The sequence below is a fragment of the Lepidochelys kempii genome, chromosome 7 (assembly GCF_965140265.1).
Source record: "Lepidochelys kempii isolate rLepKem1 chromosome 7, rLepKem1.hap2, whole genome shotgun sequence".
Taxonomy (NCBI): Eukaryota; Metazoa; Chordata; order Testudines; family Cheloniidae; genus Lepidochelys; species Lepidochelys kempii.
Window position 1 is genome coordinate 81,786,943 of NC_133262.1, and position 6,659 is coordinate 81,793,601.

The window sequence follows — 6,659 nt, forward strand, 5'->3', positions numbered from 1 at the left end:
AATCCCACAACAAAATACTAAGTTATAGGTATGGAGGCTAAAAGTTTCAAATTTGGCTTCCTTGTTTTTCATGTCAAAAGCACTATCTTCAAATGCACAACTGCATAGGTTGGTTGGTGTCTGATCTGTATGTCCATAAGAATGGGCAACTCAACTCATTTTGCTGATCCTTGCACTAATATCTAGCAAGTTTCACATTTCCTGATAAATCTTCATGTCTGTATACTTACAAACCAATTTGTCTTGTTAGTTAAATTACCTTCAAACATTAGTAAAGTTTCCTTTTCCATATGGACAGGACACCGAAATAATGGGGCAGAGTACTAGTTACGTTAAATTATGTCTGGTTTTAATATATTTCATACCCAAAACATGTCAGAATATTAAAAGGCATTAAGTCAAATTGCGTATGGGTCTCATTTTCCTGAGTCTGTTCAGAAAAGAAAATACACGTAGTTTTGCTGCTGACTAGCAGGTAATAGCCTACATCTATTCAAAATTTGTCAGTTTCTTTTCCACTGAAGAAAGCATTCATCATTTTAGGGAGTTATTTGGCATCCAAATACCCCCTTCAAATGAAAGCAAACATATAAGACCAATACTTGTCAAAGTACTTTCACACAACTCAACCACAGCTTGATAATGTTTTTGTGCATTTGTGACATGTAAGATGTTTGGAACCATATTGTTTGAAGACACTAACATACATGATGTATAATGAAGAAAAAGGTATTTCATAATTCTCAGCCACCATGCTCTTCCAAATTTTAACTGCTTGTCCTTAAATGCCTCCCTCTAATTTGTCAAATGTGCTCTTGGTTATTGAAAGTTTGTCACCTGTTTTTGCTAGTAATGTGTTTGTAATAAATGTGTTATTGTGGGAGACAATAGAATGGAGTTTATTTTGCTAGGAAGTGTGTGTGTGACAAATTAGCTTAAGAGGTCTACAAAACAGCTGAGAGAATTAAAATGGAAGTTTCTTGTTCAGTGTAGCTACACCTGCAATAGTATTAACTTTTTCCCCTCCTCCCCTCAAGTTTTTCTTTATCATAGAGCAGGCCCTATGATATGAAAAACCACAGCTCAATCTGTCTCTCTTAGCTATGAAGGGACAGCAGACTGCTTGAGTCACAACCCATCTGAGACTTGTGCTCTAGACGTTTTGAGGGTATGGTGGGGTCAAACCTTAAGTGCTGAGTGGTTGCAACCAAAGTGGTCTGGGTGACGAAAAGGGATGCTAGTTAGATACTGGAAAAAGGGAAACGTGCTTTGTTTGATCCTGAATATTCTAGACTAGCAGTTTTCAAACTGGGTCGTAGCCCCATTTTAATGGGGTCGCCAAGGCTGGTTTAGACTTGCTGGGGCCTGGGGCCAGAACTGAAGCCTGAGCCCCACTGCTAGGGGCTGAAGTTCAAGCCTGAGGGCTTCAGCCCTGGGCAGCGAGGCTCAGGTTACAGGCCCCCTGCCTGGAACGGAAGCCCTTTGGCTTTGGCCTCCTTGGCCAGGGCAGTGAGGTTGAGGCTCCCCCGCCCCCACCCCCCACCCCCGGGTGGTGGGGCTTGGGCAGGCTAAGTCTTCAGTCTGCACTCCTGGGCCTGGGTAATCATTTTTGTTGCCAGAAGGGGGGGTCATAGTGCAATGTAGTTTGAGAACCCCTGTTCTAGACTGAAGTGAACTTCATTTGTTGACACAATGCCTTACTCATACTTAAAGTAGTAGTAGCATAGTACTGAACTAAACTGCACCACTCCATTAGATGGGCTTTCTGGTATCTTTCTATTGAGGGGGAGAGGCATTTAGGATAAAGCTAAGTAAGCTTTCCTCAGTCATAAGTAGAAAAGTTAGATGTGTCTAGTTCTGGGTTTGGCTAAACTAAGGCCCTCTGTAATCATATGGGAATCGTGAAAATATTCCCCCCAACTATCCCAATTTAATATTTGTTCCTCAAAACTGATTAAATTTACTAGTAAAAGTCCTTCAGTGCAAATTCAGTACCTTACCCTTTAGTCATGAATGTGATTTTAAAAAAAATCTTGATTTACACAGGGCCCTAGCTATAACTATTGAACATGCAGTGACAGAGACCTGTTGAAAATTAGGTGCTTACATGTAAAATAGCTGAAATTGTGCATCTCCTTGCCTCATTCCTAGCTTCTGCTTTTGAAACATGGTGGATAGCTCTTACAGAAATCTACTTAAAGAGCTTTTTCATACAACTTGTTGCACTGTGACCTAACTTAGTTAAAAGTTAGTGCTGAGGTTACCAACTGCCAAAGGTAAGTGCATTCTGTTACATTGTGGTAGCAAATGGTGTCTTGTGATGGAATGGAGTGAGATCAACTCATTGCCATCTACCTGGCCTATTTTCAGTCAGTGGGACACTACCATCTGATACTGAACAAGAACTGCTTATTTGAAGTTTAATTATCTGAAAATATATTTATTTGTACTCACTTTAATAACTTAAGACAAGGTGGGTGAGCTAGTATTTTTTTTTTATTGGGCCATTATCTGTTGGTGACAGACAAGCTTTCAGGTCACACACAGCTCTTCCTCAGGTCTGGGAAATGACTTACAAGCCTTTATAGTAGCAACACTTTCACATTATGCTGATAGCTTCAATGTTAAATATGAAATAACTACATACTGGAGGCTGATGTGAAGTAATCAGATTTCTCTCAGAAGTAGACCTGGCCACTGTTGTAGATTTGGTGGAGGTCCTTTACGTTCCTCAGATGAGGAAGCAGAGCCAACTGCTGACACAGGAAAGCTGGCCATTAAAGTGCTCCTAATTGGCTTCTTTCCTGGGGATTTTTCCCCATGCTTTTACAATATCCTTTCTAAAAGGGATAAGTGGGGGTAGACAGCTTAACATACAAGCTTGTCATTGAACTGTTGAAATAGTACCAACTCTTATGCATAGTTAAAAGATGGCCAAACCTGACGAGTTGGGGGGGGGGGGGAGGGAAGACTGATGCAAAACAGCACCTCATGTTCTTATTGCAGCTTTATAGTTATCTGTTTCTCCTAGGCCTACAGGAACAAGGAAGTTTAGAAGAGCTGGAGATGAGGCTCAGGGAGCAGCTATGTTCCCCTTTTTAATCTGGAAGTGTACTGTGAGGGGAAGTCTGTACCTGTGATTACAGTCCCATCATCAGGTGTGCACTCCCAAGATCAGATGCTCTATCCCTCTAAGGCAGGGGTCTCACACTCAGTTTACCTTCGGGCCAGTGCCAGTCCTCAAATCCTCCTAGTGGTCCAATGATGTCACTCATGCTGCCCAGAACCTGCCCCCCCAAAACTCTGGGAGGAAGTTTGAGGGAGGGAGGGGGTCTGAGGTGCAGGCTCTGGGAAGGGGTGCAGGGGTATGGGGAGGAGGTGCAGGGGTGTGGTGCCCCCAGGCACTGCCCCCACAGCATCCCATTGGCCATAGGGGCACAGCCCTACCCCACAGCACAGGGAGGGGCCAGCAGCCACTGGAATGTGCATGTAGACATAGCTCAGCTCTGCTGCACTGGCAGGGGAGCACCTGGGGGCAGCAGGTGGGTCCAAAAGAACCAGCCCCAAAACGGCTGGAGCCCTGCAGGCCACATTGGGGAAGTTTGTTGGCTGTGAGTTTGAGACTTCTGCTCTAAGGGATTTCAAATAGAAAAGCTATACCACCTCTTCCATGATAAGCCTCACAGCAGAAGCTAACCTATGAAGTTAGTAAACCAGGTAAGATCAAACAGAAAGGCTGAGCGCTGGCAAGTAACCTGATTGATTGCACACAAGTACAGATGGCTATAAACATGGACAGCAGCTCTCCAGCCTTAGCTAGTTTTAGTTGGTAGTAAAATGTTTAGTAAAAGGGAGAAGGAAAAAGTTATTCTATAACTTTTTGGTCAAAAGCCCCTAGCCGTGGGGTTACACAGAGGCAAAAATATCTTGCAGAACCAGTTACTTTACAAGGTAAGTAATTGCTCTTTATTCAAAGCCAGCCAGAAAAGAGCATCACAAAAATGTAGGGCTGGAAGGGAATCTCAATAAGTCATCAAGTGCAGCCCCCTGCCCTCAAGTAGGACCAAATAAGCCTATTAAGTTGGATTTCTAATGTTAGAGATGGTGTTATCCACATGCTATTTTAGCATAGTCCAAAATCAGGGCAGGATGGGTTCAGCAACAAAGAGGGTAGTGGTTAAGAAAAGAGTGTCTGTACATCTGGGTATAGTGGTTGGGTTATACACAAATACAAAGTTTGTTTTTAAAGTCAGAAGATACACATAGTGCATAATCAGCAATAACCCAAATTGAGGTGAATGAATTTAAGATTATGTTTAGATATCTAGCATCTATGCATTTCAGTATATTACTCATGGAAAAAAAAAGTTATACAGAGTTGGTGGTGGAAAGCAAAATATATCAATGAGTGAAGATTGTCCCTCAGTAATTGAGAATTTAGCATAGGTTGTCCATTTAGAGAAAAAGACAGTCCATGAGGAAAGTATGTTACTTTCCTGACTGCTTCTCATCAGCACTTCAGCTCTCCCTCCTGGTATTGCCGCTGTCTGGTGATGTGTTTTATGTAGATGTCCCTTGACCACTTGATGGTGTCCGAACCCATGAGTTGCCACATCAGCTGAGCATAGTGTTGACGGACCACATTCTCTCAGCACTGGCTCGTTCCTAGGGTCCCATGTGCCCAGGGCTCTGATGATCAGCACATGAATTTGGACGTCGTAGGCCCTAGCTCTCATAGTGTCAGCTAAAGGAGTGTATTTCTCCAGCTTTCAAGATCAGATGTCATGGAAAGCTGGGGTACTACTAAACCAGTGCAAATACATACTAGGCCAAATCCTGCTCACTTTATTCACACAGTCCCACTGCTGGGTAGTACATCAGGAATAAAGTGAGCAGCATTTAGCCCATTTTGTGAAGCAATATTAAGACAAAGTATTTTAATAGTGGAAACTGTCAAGTGTTCAAAACACATAAATAGCAGCTTAGGTGCAGTTTGGTTACATCACATTTTATTTTTTCAAACAAATTACATGTTTACAAACATTTGCATTATTTTAATTTACAAAAATCTCAATTTTTAAAAAAAATTCTTTACAAAAGCACTTACAATTAAATTCTTGGTATCATCAGTAGAACATTAATTGCATGACTACTCTCAAAGGCTACAGCTAAGCATTTTATGTGCAAGAATGATTTATGAAGCTGAGTTAAAAAATGGAATTGTTTCAAAACCATCTTGGCTCCTATAATAGGAGCAATCCAAATCTGTGGATAAAGGAAATAATTAGGCTGATAACTATTCGGGTTTTCCATTGACCAGTGCAGATTTGGGAGAAATAAGGACAAAATTAGAACTAGAATAAACTCCTGGGTCAAATGGAAAGAGACAGGAAGTTACCAGTAAACTTAAAAGAGAAGTCTATACAACAGTGGTTCATTGTTTTAATGTATGACACTTGAGTGTTGAGCAACAGCTCTGTTCCACATAAATGCAAATCTGAGATGGATGAGTGGTGTAAGCAAGAAAGACCTGGTGAGGAATGTGGTGTTAGAGACATGTTCACAGTAACACTGATAGATTTAAAAAAATGAGGGCATGCAGGCTCAGATGGCTTGGCCATGTACAATGCAGTCCTCACAACTATGTGAGTCCAACAGATCAAGGGAAAAAGAGAGGCTGACCCAAGAAGTGGTGGGAGGTCATAAAAGAAGACATGCCAGCATGTGGTGTGATAAAGGAGATGACACTGAACTGAGCCCTTTGGAGAGAGAGGACTTGGAGAATAGACCCTATTTGATAGGATTAACACAAGAGACATGGAGATTTAGGAGTAAATTCTGCAGTTGGAGCCCAATCCCATAATGAATTTAGTGTGCAATGCTTATTGGAGGATTGAGGCATTCATGTGGAAGAAGGAAGTTTTATTCTGGCAGAGTGGGTTTTCTTTTTCAAACAGTGGACAAAAGTTTGGACTGTTAGTAGTCCCAGTAGAAATGGGGTACGGAGCAGAGTTCAGGTGAGGTGTATACTAAATGCAATTTATAGAGATCATTTGGCACCTTGGAGACTAAAATTTATTTGAGCATAAGCTTTCGTGAGCTACTGCTCACTTCATCGGATGCATTCAGTGGAAAATACAGTGGGGAGATTTATATACATAGAGAACACGAAACAATGGGTGTTATCATACACACTGTAAGGAGAGTGATCACTTAAGGTAAGCTATTACGGGGGGCGGGGGGGACGACACGACACGGGACGTGTAGGACGACCTTTTGTAGTGATAATCAAGGTGGGCCATTTCCAGCAGTTGACAAGAACGTCTGATGAACCGGGGGGGGGGGGGGGGGGGAGGGAAATAAACATGGGGAAATAAAAAAAACTTCAAAAACAGACTCCAAGGAGAGACTGCTGAATTGGAATTAATTTGCAAACTGGATACAATTAACTTAGGCTTGAATAGAGACTGGGAGTGGATGGGTCATTACACAAAGTAAAACTATTTCCCCATGTTTATTCCCCCCCCACCCCCCACTGTTCCTCAGATGTTCTTGTTAACTGCTGGAAATGGCCCACCTTGATTATCACTACAAAAGCCCCCCCCCCCCCCCCCTCTTTGCTGGTAATACCTCACCTTAAGTGATCACTCTCCTTACAG